We start from the raw sequence: 21,853 nt of genomic DNA, 5'->3' as shown, positions 1-21,853 counted from the left end.
GTGGCAGAGCATTCCACACATTCACTACTCTCTGGCTAAAAAAATTCCTCCTTATCTCTGTTCTAAAAGGTTGTCACTCAATTTTGAAGCTGTGCCCTCTAGTTTTGGATAGCCCTGCCAGAAGAAACTTCCTCTCCACATCCACCCTATCTAGTCCTTTCAACGTTCTGTAGATTTCAATGAGATTCCCTGTTCTAAATTCCAGTGAGTACAGGCCCAAAGCTGCCAAACACTCCTCATATGTTAATCCTTTCATTCCTGGAATCTTCCTCATGAACCTCCTCTGGGGACTCTCTCCAATGACAACACATTCTTTCTGAGATATGGGGCCCAAAACTGTTGACAATACCTGAAGTGTGACGACTAGAGTATTATAAAGGCTCAGTATTCTTGCTTTTGTATTTGATTCCCCTTGAAATAAATGCTAACATTGCATTTGCCTTCTTTACCGCAGACTCGACCTATAAATTAACCTTCTGGGGAGTCTTGCACGAGGGCTTTTAAGTCCCTCTACACTTCTGTTGTTTGATTCTCCTCCCTATTCAGATAATAGTTTTTTTTTGCCCATTCTTCCAATTTGTCTAAGTCCTGCTGCAGTCGCATTGTTTCTTCAGCACTACCTAAACCTCCACCTATCTTCATTTCATTCACAAACTTTGCCACAAAGTCATCAATTCCATTATCCAAATTGCTGACAAACAATATGAAAAGTAACAGTCCCCGGGGATCACCACTAGTCACTGGCAGCCAACGAGAAAAGTCCCCCTTTATTCCCACTCACTGCTTCTTGCCTGTCAGCCATTCCTCTATCCATGCCAGTATCTTTCCTGTAACGACATAGGGTTTTATTTTGTTAAGCAGCCTCATGTGTGGCACCTTTTCAAATGCCTTTTGAAAATCCAAATAAAAGTCATCCACTGCCTCTCCTTTCTCCACCCTGCTTGTTACTTCCTCAAAGAACTCTTAACAGATTTATCAGACAGACTTCTCTTCTGATCCTTCCCAGTATTTTAAATCACCTCACTCCTCCGCCAACAAGCCCCTTCCCATCACTGTTTCTGCCCTTTTGCAAAGGGGCATGGCTCCTTCCTGTTCATGCCCAGTGCTCCTCGTGGTTCTCTGAGAGATCAGGCTGAGTTCCTGCTGGCTGCGGGGTCACAGAATCATGGAAATGTTACAGCATTCTGCACGTGGACAGGTACTCCTGCTGTACAAGGCAGGTGTCAAGGGTCCAGCAATAGATTTCTCTGTGAAAGGGTTGTGTTGGGGGCCACGGGGGTGGGATCGTCTTGTGTTGGATGGGCTGGGAAGTCATTTCAGCTGAGCTGTGGGACCCAGGGCTGCATCCTGACTGATTGGTTTATGACATGCTGAAGATTGGGAGATCCTACGTTCCTAAAAGATTCAGCATGACATCTGAAACTGTTAACTTCTATAGATGCACAATGGCGAGTATAGTGACTGGTATCATGGTCTGGAATGGAAACAACAATGCCAAAAAGGTTGCAATAAGTGGTGAATACAGCCCAATCCATCACAGGAAAAACTTCCTCACCAGTGAGCAGCATCCATCATCAAAGGTTCATTTAATATCACAGTATACAACTCTAGAAATCTTCAATTCTCTGGGTCACCATGGAACCAAGAAAGAAAAGAAAGGATAGGGAAGGAGGCAAAAGAGGTGGGGGCTCGGCACTGCTGATCAGAGATAGTGTCATGGCTGCAGAAAAGGAGGAAGTCATAGAGGAGTTGTCTACTGAGTCTCTGTGGGTGGACGTTAGGACGTTAGGTCAATAACTACACTGGGTGTTTTTTATAGACCACCCAATAGTAACAGGGATATCGAGGAGCAGATAGGGAGACAGATTCTGGAATAACAGGGATGTTGTGGGAGATTTTAATTTCCCAAATATTGGCATCTCCCAAGAGTGAGGGGTTTAGATGGGGTAGAGTTTGTTAGGTGTGTTCAGGAAGGTTTCTTGACACAATATGTAGATAAGCCTACAAGAAGAGAGGCTGTACTTGATCTGGTATTGGGAAATGAACCTGGTCAAGTGTCAGATCTCTCAGTGGGAAAGCATTTTGGAGATAGTGATCACAATTCTATCTCCTTTACCATAGCACTGGAGAGGGGTAGGAACAGACAAGTTAGGGAAATGTTTAATTGGAGTAAGGGGAAATATGCGGTTATCAGGCAGGAACTTGGAAGCATAGATTGGAAACAGATATTCTCAGGGAAACGTACGGAAGAAATGTGGCAAATGTTCAGGGGATATTTACATGGGGTTCTAAGTAGGTTCGTTCCAATGAGACATGGAAAGGATGGTAAGGTACAAGATCAGTGGTGTACAAAGGCTGTAGTAAATCTAGTCAAGAAGAAAAGAAGAGCTTACGAAAGGTTCAAAAAGCTAGGTAATGATAGAAATCTAGAAGATTATAAGGCTAGCAGGAAGGAGTTTAAGAATTAAATTAGGAGAGCCAGAAGGGGCCATGAGAAGGCCTTGGTGGATGGGATTAAGGAAAACCCCGAGACATTCTACAAGTATGTGAAGAGCAAGAGGATAAGACGTGAGAGAATAGGACCAATCAACTGTGACAATGGAAATGTGTGTATGGAACTGGAGGAGATACGGGAGGTACTTAATACTTTGCTTCAGTATTCACTACGGAAAAGGATCTTGGCGATTGTGGGGAGGACTTGCAGTGGACTGAAAAGCTTGAGAATGTAGATATTAAGAAAGAGGATGTGCTGGAGCTTTTGGAAAGCATCAAGTTGGATAAGTCACTGGGACCAGGCGGGATGTACCCTGGGCTACTGTGGGAAGTGAGGGAGGAGATTGCTGAGCCTCTGGCAATGATCTTTGCATCAATGAGGACGGGACAGGTTCCAGAGGATTGGACAGTTGTGGATACAATAGACAATAGACAATAGGTGCAGAAGTAGACCATTCGGCCCTTCGAACCTGCACCGCCATTCTGAGATCATGGCTGATCATCTACTATAAATACCCGGTTCCTGCCCTGTCCCCATACCCCTTGATTCCCCTATCCATAAGATACCTATCTAGCTCCTTCTTGAAAGCATCCAGAGAATTGGCCTCCACTGCCTTCTGAGGCAGCGCATTCCACACCTCCACAACTCTCTGGGAGAAGAAGTTCCAACCCAACTCTGTCCTAAATGACCTACGCCTTATTCTTAAACCATGCCCTCTGGTACTGGACTCTCCCAGCATCTGGAACATATTTCCTGCCCCTATCTTGTCCAATCCCTTAATAATCTTATATGTCTCAATCAGATCCCCCCCTCAATCTCCTTCATTCCAGCGTGTACAAGCCCAGTCTCTCTAACCTCTCTGCGTAAGACAGTCCGGACATCCCAGAAATTAACCTAGTGAACCTACGCTGCACCTCCTCCACAGCCAGGATGTCCTTCCTTAACCCTGGAGACGAAAACTGCACACAATACTCCAGGTGTGGTCTCACCAGGGCCCTGTACAAATGCAAAAGGATTTCCTTGCTCTTGTATTCCATTCCTTTTGTAATAAAGGCCAACATCCCATTAGCCTTCTTCACTGCCTGCTGCACTTGCTCATTCACCTTCAGAGACTGATGAACAAGTACTCCTAGATCTCTTTGTATTTCTCCCTTACCTAACTCCACACCGTTCAGATAATAATCTGCCTTCCTGTTCTTGCTCCCAAAGTGAATAACCTCACACTTATTCACATTAAACACCATCTGCCAAGTTTCTGCCCACTCACCCAGCCTATCCAAGTCACCTTGAATTCTCCTAACATCCTCATCACATGTCACACTACCACCCAGCTTAGTAACATCAGCAAACTTGCTGATGTTATTCACAATGCCTTCCTCTAAATCATTGACGTAAATCGTAAACAACTGTGGTCCCAATACCGAGCCCTGTGGCACCCCACTAGTCACCACCTGCCATTCCGAGAAACACCCATTCACTGCTACCCTTTGCATTCTATCTGCCAACCAGTTTTCTATCCATGTCAATATCCTCCCCCCAATGCCATGAGCTCTGATTTTACCCACCAATCTCCTATGTGGTACCTTATCGAATGCCTTCTGAAAGTCAAGGTACACCACATCCACTGGATCTCCCGCGTCCATCTTCCTGGTTACATCGTCGAAAAACTCCAATAGATTAGTCAAGCATGATTTGCCCTTGGTAAATCCATGCTGGCTCGGCCCAATCCTATCACTGCTATCAAGATATGCCGCTCTTTCATCTTTAATAATGGACTCTAGCATCTTCCCCACTATGGATGTTAGGCTAACAGGGTGATAGTTCTCTGTTTTCTCCCTCCCTCCTTTCTTAAAAAGTGGGATAACATTAGCCATTCGCCAATCCTCAGGAACTGATCCTGAATCTAAGGAACATTGGAAAATGATCACCAATGCATCCGCAATTTCCAGAGCCACCTCCTTTAGTACCCTAGGATGCAGACCATCTGGACCTGGGGATTTGTTAGCCTTCAGTCCCATCAGTCTACTCATCACCATTTCCTTCCTAATGTCAATCTGTTTCAGTTCCTCTGTTACCCTATGTCCTTGGCCCATCCATACATCTAGGAGATTGCTTGTGTCTTCCCTAGCGAAGACAGATCCAAAGTACTTATCAATTGTCTGCCATGACTCTGTTTTCCATAACAATTTCTCCCAATTCATTCTTCAAGGGCCCAACATTGTTCTTAACTATTTTCCTTCTCTTCACATACCTAAAAAAACTTTTGCTATCCTCCTTTATATTCCTAGCTAGCTTGCGTTCATACCTCATTTTTTCTCCCCGTATTGCCTTTTTAGTTTAAGTTCTGTTGCTCCTTAAAAAATTCCCAATCATCCATCTTCCCACTCACCTTAGCTCTGTTATACTTCTTTTTTAATGCTATGCTATCTCTGACTTCCTTTGTCAACCACTGTGGCCACTTTCCCCCCTTTGAATTCTTCCTTCTCTGGCGGGTGAACTGATTTTGCACCTCGTGCATTATTCCCAAGAATACCTGCCATTGCTGTTCCACTGTCTTTTCTGCTAGGATATCCGACCAGTCAACTTTGGCCAGCTCCTCCTTCATGGCTCCATAGTCTCCTTTGTTCAAATGCAATACTGACACTTCTGATCTGCCCGTATCCCTCTCAACTTGCAGATAAAAACTTATCATACTATGGTCACTACTTCCTAATGGCTCCTTTACTTCAAGATCACTAATCAAAACCTGTTCATTGCACAACACTAAATCCAAAATAGCCTTATCCCTGGTCGGCTCTCCTACAAGCTGCTCCAGAAATGCATCCCGTAGGCACTCTACAAACTCCCTATCCTGGGGTCCAGTACCAACCTGATTTTCCCAGTTCACCTGCATGTTGAAATCCCCCATAACTACTGCGACATTTCCTTTGCTACATGCCATTGTTAACTCCCTATTCAACTTGCACCCAATATCCATGCTACTGTTTGGGGGCCTGTAGATAACACCTATTAGGGTCTTTTTGCCCTTACTGTTCCTCAGTTCTATCCACACTGATTCTACTTCTCCTGATTCTATGTCCCCCCTTGCAAGGGACTGAATCTCATTCCTCACCAACAGGGCCACCCCACCCCCTCTGCCCACCTTTCTGTCCCTTCAATAGCACGTATACCCTTGTACATTCATTTCCCAGGTCTGATCCCCCTGCAGCCATGTCTCAGTTATCCCAACAACATCATAGTTACCCATTCGCACCTGAGCTTCAAGCTCATCCGCCTTATTTCTGACACTTCATGCATTCAGATATAGAATTTTTAACCCATTTCTCCTCTCTCTGTTTAAATCACTGCCTATTGTGCATAACCCAGCTCCCCGAACTCTCACCGGGCTATACGCCCCTTGAATTTTGTTGTCCTTCTTAAATTTACTTACTCTTTCTGCACATTTAACTCCATGCTCCATCAGACCATCCCTCTGCACATGTATCCTCCTTATCACTCGTTCCGCCTCACCTTTCTCTACTTCACACTTAATATTCCGGAACCGTGTAGTCCCCACCTGTCCTTTATACTTCATCTCGCTATCCTCTCTCACATTCTGGATCCCTGCCCCCTGCAAATTTAGTTTAAACCCCCCCAAGCAGCACTAGCAAACTTTTCTGCAAGGATGTTAGTACCCCTCCAGTTCAGGTGTAAACGGTCCCGTCGGAACAGATCCCACCTTCCCTGGAACAAAGCCCAATTATCTAAAACCCTGAAGCCCTCCCTCCTGCACCATCCTCTCAGCCACGTATTGATCTGTATAATCCTTCTGTTCCTCGCCTCACTCGCACGTGGCACAGGTAGCAATACCGAGATTGTTACCCTGGAGGATGTTGTTCCTTTATACAAGGAAGGGAGTAGAGATAGCCCAGGAAATTATAGGTCAGTGAGTCTTACTTCAGTGGTTGGTAAGTAGATGGAGAAGATCCTGAGAGGCGGGATTTATGAACATTTGGAGAGGCATAATATGATTAGGAATAGTCAGCATAGCTTTGTCAAAGGCAGGTTGTGCCTTACGAGCCTGATTGAATTTTCTGAGGATGTGACGAAACATATTGATGAAGGTAGAGAATCAATATGTAGTGTAGTGTATATGGATTTTAGCAAGGCATTTGATAAGCTACCCCATGCAAGGCTTATTGAGAAAGTAAGGAGGCATAGGATCCAAGTGGAAATTGCTTTGTGGATCTGGAACTGGCTTGCCCACAGAAGGCAAAGAGTCGTTGTAGATGGGTCATTTTCTGTGTGGAGGTTGGTGACCAGTGGTGTGCCTCAGGGATCTATTCTGGGACTCCTACTCTTTGTGATTTTTATAAATGACCAGGATGAGGAAGTGGAGGGATGGGTTAGTAAATTTGCTGATGACACAAAGGTTGTGGGTGTTGTGGATAGTGTGGAGGGTTGTCAGAGGTTACAACGGGGCATTGATAGGATGCAAAACTTGGCTGAGAAGTGGCAGATGGAGTTCAACCCAGATAAATGTGAGGTGGTTCATTTTGGTAGGTCAAATATGATGGCAGAATATAGTATTAATGGTAAAACTCTTGGCAGTGTGGAGGATCAGAGGGATCTTGGGGTCCAAGTCCATATGACACTCAAAGCTGCTACGCATGTTGACTCTGTGGTTAAGAAGGCATACGGTGCATTGGCCTTCATCAGTTGTGGGATTGAGTTTCAGAGCCGAGGGGTAATGTTGCAGCTATATAGCGCCCTGGTCAGACCCCACTTGGAGGCGTCATCATCATCATCATCATCAGGTGCCATGCCCAGTTTAAGCTTTGACTGTCATGGCCCACACACTCCTGTTTCGGGTCAAGTGGATCAATCCATTGGTATTCATTTCCAGTTCTCTGGCTGCTGTCTCCGTCATCATTTGTCTTTGCCTTCCTTTTGCTTTCGTCCATGATATTCTTTGCATCCTCCTCAAAAACTACATCTCTGCTGCTTCAATTCGTTCCCTCATGGTACTAGATATTGTCCCAACATTCTGAGTCATATAACATAACTAGATAAACGTAACATTTCAGTACTCTGAGGTGGGTTGTCATGCCTAGTTTAGTGTTGGTCAGTATACTCTTCATTCTCGTAAAGGTGTCTTTTGCCATCCCTATTCTTCTTTTGATGTCCAAGTCGCACCTGCCATCTGATGTCACCCAGCTTCCTAAATAGCAAAAGTTCTTTACTTGTTTTATGTCTTCCCCGTTTATTTTCAGCCTACAGATAGGATTCTCCTTCTTTTTGGATATCACCATACATTCTGTCTTTTTGCAATTAATAGACAGACCCATTTTTTCACTTTCTTCAACAACTATATCAATTAAGTTTAGTAGTTCTTCCTCTGTACTTGCAATAGGTTGAGTGAACTTGGCCTATTCTCCTTGGAGCGACGGAGGATGAGAGGTGACCTGATAGAGGAGTACAAGATAATGAGAGGCATTGATCGTGTGGCTTTTCCCCAGGGCTGAAATGGCTAGCACGAGAGGGCATAGTTTTAAGATGCTTGGAAGTAGGTACAGTGGAGATGTCGGGTAAGTTTTTTACACAGAGAGTGGTGAGTGCGTGGAATGGGCTGCCAGCGGTGGTGGTGGAGGCGGAAGCAATAGGGTCTTTTAAGAGACTCCTGGATGGCTACATGGAGCTTAGAAAAATAGAGGGCTATGGGTAAGGCCTAGGTAGTTCTAAGGTAGGGACTTGTTCGGCACAGCTTTGTGGGCCAAGGGGCCTGTATTGTGCAGGTTGGCTGTGTGGTTAAAGAAGCCATACAGTGCATTGGCCTTCATCAACCGTGGGACTGAGTTTAAGAGCTGAGAGGTAATGTTGCAGTGATATAGGTCCCTGGTCAGACCCCACTTGGAGTACTGTGCTCAATTCTGGTCAACTCACTACAGGAAGGATGTGGAAGCCATAGAAAGGGTGCAGAGGAGATTTACAAGGATGTTGCCTGGATTGGGGAGCGTGCCTTATGAGAATAGGTTGAGTGAACTTGGCCTTTTCTCCTTGGAGCGACAGAGGATGAGAGGTGACCTGATAGAGGTGTATAAGATGATGAGAGGCATTGATCGTGTGGATAGCCTGGGTTTTTTCCTAGGGCTAAAATGGTTAAAATGAGAGGGCTTTTGTGATCATGTGTTTTGGGGCCATGAGATGAAGTGTAAGGCGTGCACTTCCAGGAGTTTCCACTGCTGTACCACCGATGTAAAAAGGGGTGTGAGCTCTCCCAGAGTCAATAACCATCTCCTTTGTCTTGTTAACATTGTGGAGGGGGTTACTTGCCTGGCAGCTGCCTCGAGCTCTCCCACGCCTGAAGGCTGCCTCATCGTTGTTGATGATGAGTCTCACCACTGTGGTGTCATCGGCAAACTTGACAATGTGATTACTTGGGTGTTTGGGCGTGCAGTCAGGTGTGAGCAGAGTGTACAGCAGTGGGCTCAGCAGGCAGCCCTGGGGTCAGCCATGTTAAAGCTGAAGGGAGGGAGAAGCATCCTGACTGTCTGATGAGGAAGCTGCACAGTGGTGTGGAGTAGGAGGTTATTCACCAAGGTCTGTTGGACAATCATGTTGAATGCCAAACTAAAATCCAGAAAAAAGATTTTGACAGAAGTGTCCTTTTCTAGGTGTGTAAGGACCAGGTGCATGATAGATGCTAAGGCATCTGTTGTAGAGTAGTTCTGTCAGTAAGCATATTGGTGAGTGTCCCATGTGGCTGAAATGGAGTTTTTGATATATGCCAATACCAGCCGTTCAAAGCACTTCATGATGATTGGTGTCAGTGCCACCAGGCAGTGGTCATTTAGTTCTGAAGGTGTAGAGTTCTCTGGTACAGGGTTGATGGTGGCTGATTTGAAGCATGTGGGACAGCAGCCTGGAAGAGTGAAGTGTTGAAGATGTCCGTGAAGACATCAGTGAGAGGGTGTGCACACTCCCCGAGTACTCGGTTCAAAGCTGTTGTCCTTTGGATAAGATGTTCCTCTGAGTGGATGGGAACAGCACGCCAGCCATCCCACTCTGAGGCAGAGGGGTCGTCCTGCCTTGGGTCCCATATCACTGCCACGGCTGAGTCTGGGAACGGCACCGGCTGAATGCCGTTTGATCTCTCTTCTCACTGTGTAAGGCAGAGGAAGCTTGTTGACTCTGGGGACAGGACGGGGGAGTGAAATTGGTTCCGGAGGCAGCTGCTTAGGGTGAAGGGATAACCATGTGTGCTGGGAATGTTTGTGTTGTAGGGGGATTGGGAAAGTAATCACTGACATTGCATGTGACTCAGTCAGGAATTAATTTACTTGCTCATTTCTCATTCTCTCAAGCTGCAGAACAGAATTGAACACCCCTTCTCTCCCGGCCCCACTAGGAACCACATGTTTCAACACCAGTTTCATCCCAACATGTTCTGTCGACCAGAACTGAGCAAAGTTGCTGGCAGCCAGACAGTCAGTCCAGGCAGGGCGTTCCTCACGGAAGAGGAGATGGGGGTGCCGAGGCCCGTGGTAGGCCACAGGTACTTCATACTTTATACTTTATTGTCGCCAAATAATTGGCACTAGAACGTACAATTATCACAGTGATATTTGATTCTGTGCTTCACACTCCCTGGATTACAAATATTAAATATTAAAAATGTTAAAAATAGTAAAAATTGGTAAGTATAAAAATTTAAATTATAAATCATAAATAGAAGATAGAAAAATGGGAAGTAAGGTAGTGCAAAAAAACCGAGAGGCAGATCCGGATACTTGGAGGGTACGGCCCAGATCCAGGTCAGGATCCATTCAGCAGTCTTATCACAGTTGGAAAGAAGCTGTTCCCAAATCTGGCCATACAAGTCTTCAAGCTCCTGAGCCTTCTCCCGGAGGGAAGACGGATGAAAAGTCTGTTGGCTGGGTGGGTCGTGTCCTTGATTATCCTGGCAACACTGCTCCGACAGTGTGTGGTGTAAAGAGAGTCCACGGACGGAAGATTGGTTTGTGTGATGTGCTGCGCCGTGTTCATGATCTTCTGCAGCTTCTTTTGGTATTGGACAGGACAACTTCCATACCAGGTTGTGATGCACCCTAGAAGAATGCTTTCTACGGTGTATCTATAAAAATTAGTGAGGGTTTTAGGGGACAGGCCAAATTTCTTTAGTTTTCTCAGGAAGTAAAGGCGCTGGTGGGCCTTCTTGGCAGTGAACCCTGCTTGGTTGGACCAAGTCAGGTCATTTGTGATATTGACCCCGAGGAACTTAAAGCTTTTGACCTGTTCCACTTGCGCACTACTGATGTAAATTGGGTCGTGCGGTCCGCTACTCCTTCTGAAGTCAACAACCAATTCCTTTGTCTTGCTGACGTTGAGGGATAGGTTATTGTCTTCACACCATGCCACCAGGTTCTTAATTTCCTCTCTGTACTCAAACTCATCATTACCCGAGATACGGCCTACAATTGTTGTGTCATCAGCAAACTTTTATATTGAGTTTGATGGAAGCTTGGCTACACAATCATGGGTGTACAGTGAGTACAGCAGGGGGCTGAGTACACAGCCTTGTGGGGCACCGGTGCTCAGAGTGATTGTAGAGGAGAGCTTGTCCCCTATTTTTACAACCTGGGTCCTGTCTGTGAGGAAGTTGAAGATCCAGCTGCAGATCTGAGTGCTAAGGCCCAAGTTCTGGAGCTTAGGAATCAGTTTATTTGGAATGATGGTATTAAAGGCAGAGCTGTAGTCAATGAAAAGGAGCCTTACATATGCGTCTTTATTCTCCAGGTGTTCAAAGGAGGAATGTAGGGCCAGAGAGATGGCATCTGCCTTTGACCTGTTGCTCCGGTAGGCGAATTGCAAAGCCTTGAGGTTGACCGGTAGGCTGTGGTTGATGTGTGCCATAACCAATCTCTCGAAGCACTTCATAGCAATTAACATCAGAGCCACAGGTCGATAGTTATTCAGGCATGCCACCTTGCTCTTCTTCGGCACTGAGACTATCGTTGCCTTCTTAAAACACGAGGGGATCTTAGACAAGGAGCAGTTGAAGATGTCAGCAAACACTCCAGCTAGCTCGCTTGTACAGGCCCGGAGAACCCGACCTGGGACGCTATCTGAGCCCGTCGCCTTCCTTGGATTTATCTTCAGGAAGGCCCATCTAACGTCCTCCTCGGTGACGATGAATCTCGATGCCACCAGGTCCGGTTCATCCGGATGGAGCGGGACGCTCCTCTTCTGTTTGAATCTTGTGTAGAATACGTTAAGTTCGTCAGGAAGAGAAGTGCCACAGTTATTGATATTCCCAGCCTTTTCTTTGCACCCAGTGATCTCATTTAGACCCTGCCATAGTCTACTGGCATCCCTCTGGTTAGCCTGGTCTTCCAATTTGGCTCAATATTGCCTCTTGGTGCCCTTAATGGCTTTCTGGAGTTCACGCCTGAATTCTGTGTAGCAACTGGTATCCCCGGACCTAAAAGCCGCAGCTCTAGCCGTTAAAAGGGACTTGACCTCATAATTCATCCAAGGTTTCTGGTTAGGGAATACCCGGATCGTCTTGCGAGACACACAGTCCTCCGTGCATTTCCAAATAAAGTTCATGACAGCTGAGGCATACTGATCGAGGTTAGCTGCCGAGTCCTTGAATACTAACCCAGGTAGCTGGGTTGGCAGAGATACCACGCTCTCCGTAATGTGGACCATAGGAGGATCAGTACGAAACGACTCCGCTCACAGCTCAGCACGTTGGTGTGTGAGACCATAAGAGATACGAACAGAGTTAGGCCATTTGGCCCGTCGAGTCTGCTGCGTCTAGACTCAATGGACTGAAGGGCTTGTATTGTTGTGTGACTCTGAGTTTACGTGTAGGACAGCCAGGGTTAGGGCAGTGAGCACCAGTAAATCTGAATCAGAGTGCCACACAGGCCTTTTGGCCCTCCTGGTCCATGCTGACCAAGATTCCAATTTTAAGCTGGTCCCATTTCTGCATTTGGCCCATGTCCCTATCTATGTACCTGTCCAAGTACCTTTAAAGTGTTGTTAATGTACAGTACCTGCCTCAACCACTTCCTCTGGTAGCCTACGCCAAACACTGACCTCTGGGAGAAAAGTTTGCACCACGGGTTCCCACTAAATCTCTCCCCTCTCACCTTAAACCTATGCTGTCTGCTTTTTGATACCCACCCCTTGGGAAAAACACTGCATTCACCCCTTTCATGCCCGCCGTGATTTTATGCACCTCTATAAGGTCATCACTTACTTTTCACATTGTGGGTCTGTGTCTCGAAGACCTGCCTGACAACTGCTTGGAATGAGCTGGCGCTTATCCCAGTGCTAGCAAGGCAGCTGCAGTAGGAGACAGAGACCCAGCGATGCTCCCGTTCCAGTTTCCTGCTGCCTTAGTTAATGGTGCTTGAAAGGTGTGTTACGATCCACGTTGAATCAGAATTTCCAAAGGACAGGTCAAATCTGACTCAGCCTGTGACAGAAGTACAGAAACAAATTAACCTGCAGCATCAGGTGGAGGGCCGCCAGCCCGAGACAGTGCCAGTGCCAGGCCTGTCTGTTTCCGAGAGAGCCCGTCTCTGGCCTGCGGCAGCAGCCACAGTGCCTACCGTACTGGAAGGATGTGGAGGATGGGGACAGGAGATTCTGTGCAGAGACCGAAACAACCTCACTCTCAGAGTGGAGGTTGTACAGAGTCCTCTCAATCCAGTGGTGCCACCTTACAGCTCCAGATACCCGGGTTCGCGTTTGGTCCTGACCCCCACTATTGCCTGTGAGGGGTTTACACAGTCCCCCTGTGACTCAGCAGATTTCTTCCAGGTGCTCTGGTTTTCTACCACATCCCAAGCACACGGATTGGTGAATCCGGGGCAGTTACATATGGAACAGGAACAGGCCCTTCGGCCCATCAGGTCTGTGCTGGCTGTAATGCCGGTCTAAGTTAATCCTATCTGTTTGCCTATTCATGTGGCTGTCTCTGTGCCTCCTAAATGTTGCCCTCATGCCTGCCTTCACCACCACCACCACCATTCTAGGCACCTCCACCTTTTGTGTGAAAAAACTTGACATGTAAATCTCCTTTAATCTTCCCTCCACTGTGGTATTTGACATTTTCAACTTGAGAAAAAGACTATCTACTTTATCGCTGACTCACATAAATTTATAACTTCTATCAGATCTCCTCTCAGCCTCCACCACTCAGAGAAAACAATGCATTTGACCAACCTCTCCACGTAGCTAATGCCCTCTGACCCAGGCAGCATCCTAGTGAACCTCTTCTGCACCTTCTCCAAAGCCTTCACATGCTTTCTGTAGTGTGGTGACCAGAACTGCATACAGTACTCCATCTGGCCTGACTGAAGGTTTATATAGCTGTATCTTGACTTGCCAATATGCCAAGACCAATACCTGACGTATTGCACTGGGGTTACCTGCAACCCGATGCTATGAACATTGAATTTCCCAGTTTCAGGTAACCCTCAGCCCTGAATTTACTTACCCACGCCCACCCCGGTTCTCTCTCCCCAACCTTACCTAGTTTCACCTATTGCCTGCAGACTTCTGTCTTTATACTGGCTATCTCCCGTCTACTTTTCAGACCTGATGCAGGGTCTCAACCCTTAATGCCAACCACAACTGCCGCTCAGCTGGGCGAGTTCCTCCAGCAGATTCTTTGTTGCTTGGGATTCCAGCATCTGCAATCTGTTGAGTCTCCATTCCAAATTTTATACTTAGTGTCCCAACCCAACTTGTGTTGCCACTTTCAAGAAGTGATGGACTCGCACCCCAAGATCCTTTTTAATATTAATGTTCCTGAGGTCCTGCCATTTACTTTCCTCGTACTTTTGACCTCCCAAAAAGCAACACCTCACACTTGTCCAGATTAAACTCTGCCTGCCATTCCTCCATCCAAATTTCCAACTTACCTATATTCTGCTGTGCCCTTTGACAACGTTCCTTAACATCCACAACTCCATCAATTTCTGTTTTGCTTATAAAATTACTAATCACCTACATTTTCATCCAAATTCTTTACATTTGCTGGAGAATAGCTAGGGGGAAGGCGGGACACTCAGGATGTAGGAGGAAACATGAGCTTGGAGGCAGAGAATGTAGGGGAGGTCTTAAGTGCGCAAGGCAAAATACTGGAGGAACTCAGCAGGTCAGGCAGCGTCTATGGAGGGGAATAATTCGCCAGCAATTCCAGCTGAGACCTTCATCAGGACTGGAAAGCAAGGCAGAATAAGAAGGTGAGGGGAGGGGAAAGTGTACAAGCTCGAAGGTAATGAGTGAGACCAGGTGAGGGGGCAGTGGGTGGCGGAGGGGGGGAATAATATAAGAAGCTAGGAGATGATAGGTGGAAGAGGTAAAAGACTGAAGAAGGAGAAATCTAATAGTAGAAGACAGTGAACCAGAAGAGAAAGAGGAGGGGAGCCAATGGGAGGTGATTGGCAAGTGAGGAGAAGAGAAAGGGTTATCCTTCTTTTGAGTATTTTGCTTTGGTATTTTACAAGGATGTTGAAGTGAAGGAGATTAGTGTGGAGTGTACTAACAGATGATTTGGGGTAAAGAAGGAGGTTAAAGAGGCTAAGTCCTCTGGACCTGATGGGAGAGAGTTACGTGAGAGAGGTGAGGGATGAAATTATGGGGTCTTGACACAAGATCTTCGTGTCCTCTGCAGCAACACGTGAGGTCACTGAGAAACGGCGAGTAGCCATGCTTTCCCTTTGTTCAAGGGTAAGTGTAATCCTGGGAGCTACAGATCTGTGAGCCCCACATCAGTGAGAGGGAAGCTCTTGGAGGGGTAGAATTTGTGTGCACTTGAAAAACCATTGGCTGATTAGGAACTTTATGGAAGGCAAATTGTATCTTACAAATTTTTTGAGAGGATGTTGTCTATGTGGGTTAGTAAGGCACTGAGTAGGTCCTTCATGTGAGGCTCATCCAGAAAATTGAGATGCATGGATCCATGGTGACTTGGCCGTGTGGATTCAGACTTGCCTTGCCCATAGGGGGTGAGGGCAGTGGTTGATAGGTTTCATCTGGCTGGAGGTTCCTGACTAGTGGAGTTTTGCTGGGACAACTGTTGTTTGTGATATTAATAAATGGCTTGGATGAAAATGTAGATGGCTGGTTTAGTAAGTTTGCAAATGATATAAGGATTGGTGATATTGTGAATAGTGTAGAATATTACCGAAGGATACGGCAGAATGTAGATCACTTACAGATATGTAGAAGTAGAAGATGGAATTTAATCAAGCCAAGTGTGAGGTGTGGCAGTTTGAGAAATCAAATGCAAAGGGACAGTATGCTGTTAATTCTAGGACACTGATGTACAGAGAGATCTTGGTAGAGTCTATAGTTCTTTGGAAGTGGCTGCGCAGATTGATGGTAAAGTGGTAAAGGAGGTGTATGACATGCTTGCCTTTATTGGTCAAGACACTGAATTCAAGAATCAGGATGTCAAGCTGCAGCTTGGTAAAACTCTGGTTAGTCTGAAGTGTTGCATTCAGTTTTGGTCGCCCCATTACAGGAAGGATGTGGAGGCTTTGGGGAGGGTGCAGAAGTAGCTTAGCAGGATGCTGCCCTGATTAAAGGCATGTGCTATAAGGAGATATTGGACAAACTTGAATGTTTTTTTTTCTGGAGTGGTGGAGGCTAAGGGGAAACTTGATTAGGAGAGATTATGAGAGACACAGAGTCATAGAGAAGCACAGCACAAAAACAGGCCCTTTGGCCCATTTAGTCCATTTAAACTGCCTGCTCTCATTGACTTACTCTGGACTACAGCCCTCCATACCCCTATCATCCATGTACCTATCCAAACTCCTCTGCAATGTTGAAATTGAGTGTGCATGCACCACTTGTTCTGGCCACTCACTCCACACTCGCACGACCCTCTGAGTGAAGAAATTTCCCCTCATGTTCCCTTTAAAATTTTCACCCTTTGCTCTTAACCAATAACCTCTGGTTGTAGTCCAACCCAACCTCAGTGGGAAAAGTCTGCTTAAATTTACCCTACCTATAGCCCTGATAATTTTAGAAACATAGAAAATCTACAGCATAATACAGGCCCTTTGACCCACAAAGTTGTGCTGAACATGTCCTTACCTTAGAAATTACCATAGCCCTCTATTTTTCTAAGCTCCATGTACCTGTCCAGGAGTCTATTAAAAGACTTTATCATATCCACCTCCACCACTGTCGCCGGCATTCCACGCACTCACCACTCTCTGCATAAAAAAATTACCCCTGACATCTCCTCTGTACCTCCAAACACCTTAAAACTATGCCCTCTCGTGCTAGCCACTTCAGCCCTGGGAAATAGCCTCTGGCTATCCACACAATCAATGCCTCTCATCATCTTATACACCTCTATCAGGTCACCTCTCATCCTCCGTCACTCCAAGGAGAAAAGGCTGAGTTCACTCAACCTATTCTCATAAGGCATGCTCCCCAATCCAGGCAACATCCTTGTAAATTTCTTCTGCACCTTTTCTATGGCTTCCACATCCTTCCTGAAGTGAGGCGACCAGAACTGAGCACAGTACTCCAAGTGGGGTCTGACCAGGGTCCTATATAGCTGCAATTCTATACACCTCTATCAAATCTCCTCTCACTCTTCTACGTTGTAAGGAATACAGTCCTAACCTATTCAATCTCTCCTTATAACTCAGCTCCTCCAAAGCCAGCAACATCCTTGTACATCTCCTCTGTACTCTTTGAACCTCGTTTACATCTTTCCTGAAGGTAGGTGACCAAAACTTCACACAATACTCAAATTAGGTCCCACCAATGTCTTATAACATCCCACCTCCTATATACAATACATTGATTTATGAAGATCACTGTGCCAAAAATGATCTTTATGACCCTTTCAAGTCAAGTCACTTTTTATTGTCATTTCGACCATAACTGCCGGTACAGTACACAGTAAAAATGAGACGATGTTTTTCAGGACCATGGTGCTACATGAAACAATACAAAAACTACACTGAACTGTGTAAAACAACACAAAAACTACACTAGACTACAGACCTACCCAGGACTGCATAAAGTGCACAAAACAGTGCAGGCATTACAATAAATAATAAACAAGACAATAGGCACAGCAGAGGGCAGTAGGTTGGTGTCAGTCCAGGCTCTGGGTATTGAGGAGTCTGATGGCTTGGGGGAAGAAACTGTTACATAGTCTGGTCGTGACAGCCCGAATACTTCGGTGCCTTTTGCCAGATAGCAAGAGGGAGAAGAGTTTGTATGAGGGGTGCATTGGGTCCTTCACAATGCTGTTTGCTTTACGGATGCAGCGTGTAGTGTAAATGTCTATAATGGCGGGAAGAGAGACCCCGATGATCTTCTCAGCTGACCTCACCAACTGCTGCAGGGTCTTTCTACCTGTGACGCCATTTTCAAAGAATTATGAACCTATAATCCCAGATCCCTTTGTTGTCCCACATTCTACAGTGTCGTACCGTTCACTGTGTAAGACCTACCCTAGTTGCCCCAACTGAAGAGCAACACCTTGCAATTGTCTGCATTAAATTCCATCATGGACAGAGAAGATAACCATTATCTTTCTCCCAGTGTCAGAATGTCTAATACCAGAGGTATGCATTTAAGGTGAGAGGGAGTATATTCAAAGGAGATGTGAGTGGCAAGTTTTTACACAGAAAGCGGTGGGTGTCTGGAATGCTGTGCCAAGACTGGCGCTGGAGGCTCTTGGTCAGGCAGATGTATGTGCAGACAAAGGAGTGATATCAACATTGTGTAGGCAGAATGGACTTGTTTCGTTAGACATTTGATTACTGGTTTAATTAGTTAGGTACAATATCATGAGCTGAAGGGCCTGTTCCTGTGATGTATTGTTCTGTGTACATATAAACAACAGAGAGCTTATCACTGATTCTTGCAGAACAGCATGAGTTGCACACCCCCAGTCAGAGAACCAGATCTCCATTACCCCCTGACTACTATGACTAAGCTGATACTATAATTCATTTTACAAACTTGCTGTAAATCCGAAACAACTTAATATTTCGAATCAACTTTCCATGAAGGATCTTGTCAAATACCTCCCCCAAATGCACGTAGACAACATCAAAAGCTCCGTCCTGAAGTTGTGAGGCAAGAACTGACCTGCATAAAGCCAGACTGTTAGCCTAATGTCCATGCTTTTCCAAAAGCAGCTAAATTCTGTCCGGGCAGTCCTTCTCCAGTAGCTTTATTACCACTGATGTAAGGCTTACTGAGAATGAGGAGAGAATAAGATGGGAATAAGCACGCAGAATATCTCACTGGAAGGTAAGGTGTTACAACATCATCACTTTCTGGCAGGCCAACATCCCAGAGATCCAGGCCTTGATTACACTGGCTCGGTTACATTGGATGGCCTCGTTGGTCACAAGTTCACATCTACACACACATGTATTTTTGGTGTGTGAGGTCCGTGTGTGGGGGCAGTGTGTGTAGTTTATGTGGGGGTCAATGTGTGATGTCAGTGTGAGGGGTTTGGTGTGTGGGGCTGGGTGTGCAGGGTTTGGCATGTGGGGTTTGGTGTGGGGTCAGTCATGGGAAAAAAGAGGCCAGGTAATATTTGGATGTCATTCTATATTTAGAGCAAGATTTTAACCAATACAGAATGGGTTCCCTTGCATACCCAACTGGTAGTCTATGTTCAGAGCTGTGGGATGTTGGTGAGGTCCTAAGTCGTATCTTCTTCTCTGATTCATCTAGGCACCCAGGTGGGCAATGACCACACCAAGGGATACATTTTGCATCTGGAGCATGTTAATATTAAGACTATAGAGGTACCAAATATCTTAGAATATGTAAAGCTGGATAAATCGGATGGCCAAATTAGATCTATCCCGGGGCGGTATGGGATTTAAGGTAGTGTAAGGGGGTTTCTTCTTTTATGTTACTGCTAAGGCTAATAAAATGGCTTCTTTGTTATGTTAAAAATAAAATGGCTTCTCTGCGATGTTAACTGCTGAGACAGTGGTTCTCTCTCTAACAACTTGTTTGGGTTATAAAGCTAATAGCGAGAATTTGTATTCATTTGCTAACCAATTGGGATAGACGTTATTCTTTCCTGTGTGTCTGTAAGCTATTGTTTTCGCAGGCTTTGGGGGAGAAGGCGCGATGGGAACAGAGAGAGGAGACGCGATACTGTAAGCTGGGCGACAGAATGGACCCCGAGCGGGAGTCCGAGGCCCAGGATCTTCGGCGGGGAGAGGAGACGAGGACAGACTCGTGTGGAGCGTCTGGTCGACCACCGTGGTTGGTCCCAGGTGGCAGGTCGAGGAGGTCAGAGGGGATCGAATGGTGGAAAGAAGACTCTGTTAATTGAGCTACAACGGTTGTGCACGAAGTGGTTGAACTTTGATAAGTCTGGTGCCTTTTACTTTCCTTTTATATTGTATCTCTATTAATTACATAGTTCCAGTAAATACTTATAAAGTGTAATCATTTAATCGCATATGGTGTATTATCTGTTATTTGGCGGGGAAGGCCAAGTTTGGAGTATTGTGTACAGCTCTGGTCACCGAATTATAGGAAAGATGTCAATAAAATTGAGAGAGTACAGAGGAGATTTACTAGAATGTTGCCTGGGTTTCATCGCCTAAGTTACAGAGAAAGGTTGAACAAGTTAGGTCTTTATTCTTTGGAACGTAGAAGGTTGAGGGGGGACTTGACAGAGGTATTTAAAATTATGAGGAGGATAGATAGAGTTGACGTGGATAGGCTTTTTCCATTGAGAGTGGGGGAGATTCAAATCAGAGGACATGAGTTGAGAGTTAAAGGCCAAAGTTTAGGGGTAACACGAGGGGGAACTTCTTTACTCAGAGAGAGGTAGCTGTGTGGAACGAGCTTCCAGCAGAAGTGGTTGAGGTAGGTTCGATGTTGTCATTTAAAGTTAAATTGGACAGCTATATGGACAGTAAAGGAATGGAGGGTTATGAGTTGAGTGCCGGTCGGTGGGACTAGGTGAGAGTAAGAGTTCGTCATGGACTAGAAGGGCCGAGATGGCCTGTTTCCGTGCTGTAATTGTTATATGGTTATATATAAGATTTTTGGAGTTTTGTTGAGGTAATCAGAGGACTGGAGGGTCACAGTGTTACAAAGTGAACCTTGAAATGGGAGGATCCAATACAGAGTCACACGGTGCTGGTCTGAGAAAACTGATGAGCTTATACATGACTCTGTTGAGTTATTCCTCTGGTCCATGTTCAAACACTGAGAAGTCATCCCAGATGTTCATGTCACCACCAGCTCAGCTTTTGTCAGCAGTTGTGTTGAGGACTGTGTACCTTAGAACTGAATCCATTTGATCCCAAACTGAAAGCTGTGGATGAACCAGAAGATCTGCCCTCTACTGAAGTGCAGGATTGTAGTATTCAAATCAGATGAACCTGACCTGTACAAAAAACTGGGATACAAATTAAACCTATCAAAGATGCCAAGAAACAGTACTAGTATAAAACTGAGTCTCAGTCCAGCTGTCAGCTGTGGTAGGGCTTACATGCCGCAAAGGGTTAAAAATAAAGTCAGGCAGAATCGCTAACAACAGCACACCCTTTCCTAATGTGGATCCCATTCTCGTTTTGATCAGATGGAAATGAGTATGGAAACAGCCATCCCAATAGTCTCCAATCGCCAGTGAATCTCAACCCACAGTTACTGTTGTGAACATAAGATCAGTCCGGATAGACAACCCATGGAAAGCATCAGGCCCAGATGGTGTCCTTAGAACCTGCACAGGTCAGCTGGTAGGGTTACTTGAAGACATTTTTAGCCTCTCCCTGCTTCAATCTGTCATTCCCGCCTAGTTTAAGAAGACCACAGTCATCCTAGTGCCTAAGAAAAATAAGGTAACGTGTCTTATTGACTACTGCCCAGTGGCCTTGACATCACCATCGTGAGCTTGAGATGGCAACTGCACTGCACGTTACTGCAACAAACCGCAGAGAGTTGTCGACACAGCTCAGCTGTTCGTGGGAACCAGCCTCCCCTCTGTGAGCTTACTTCCTGCTGCCTCAGTAAAACAGCAAAGAAAGGATTTATGTTCATTGGAAAACAGTGACTGATTAAGGTTAGTTGACCTGGCCTTGTACAGGGAAAAGGCTGTCTCGCTGATTTGATTGAATTTTTTGAGGAGTTAACAAAGGAGATTGATGAAGGCAGGACAGCAGATGTTGTCCAAACACACTTTATCAATATATTTCACAAGTCCTGCAACATCAGCTGGTCCAGAAGGTTTAGGCATCTGGGATTTCAAGTGAACTAGATAATTAGATTCAAAATTGGTTTGGAAATTAGAGGTAGACAGTAGTGGTAGAGAGATTAACCTTCTAGGAGTCTTGCACA

The 21,853-nt window shown here is 45.6% G+C and overlaps 1 long non-coding RNA gene across 1 annotated transcript; it reads left to right on the top strand.

Annotated features, from left to right (window-relative positions):
- The first annotated feature begins 2,568 nt into the window (after positions 1–2,568).
- On the top strand, positions 2,569–19,874 carry LOC140187770 (uncharacterized). Its single transcript, XR_011883150.1, has 3 exons — positions 2,569–2,636; positions 9,838–10,028; positions 19,608–19,874. It is a non-coding gene; the product is annotated as an uncharacterized lncRNA (long non-coding RNA).
- The last annotated feature ends 1,979 nt before the right edge of the window (positions 19,875–21,853 follow it).

This window comes from Mobula birostris, chromosome 25 (assembly GCF_030028105.1).
Source record: "Mobula birostris isolate sMobBir1 chromosome 25, sMobBir1.hap1, whole genome shotgun sequence".
Lineage (NCBI taxonomy): Eukaryota > Metazoa > Chordata > Chondrichthyes > Myliobatiformes > Myliobatidae > Mobula > Mobula birostris.
This window is presented reverse-complemented; position numbering and strand designations above follow the sequence as displayed.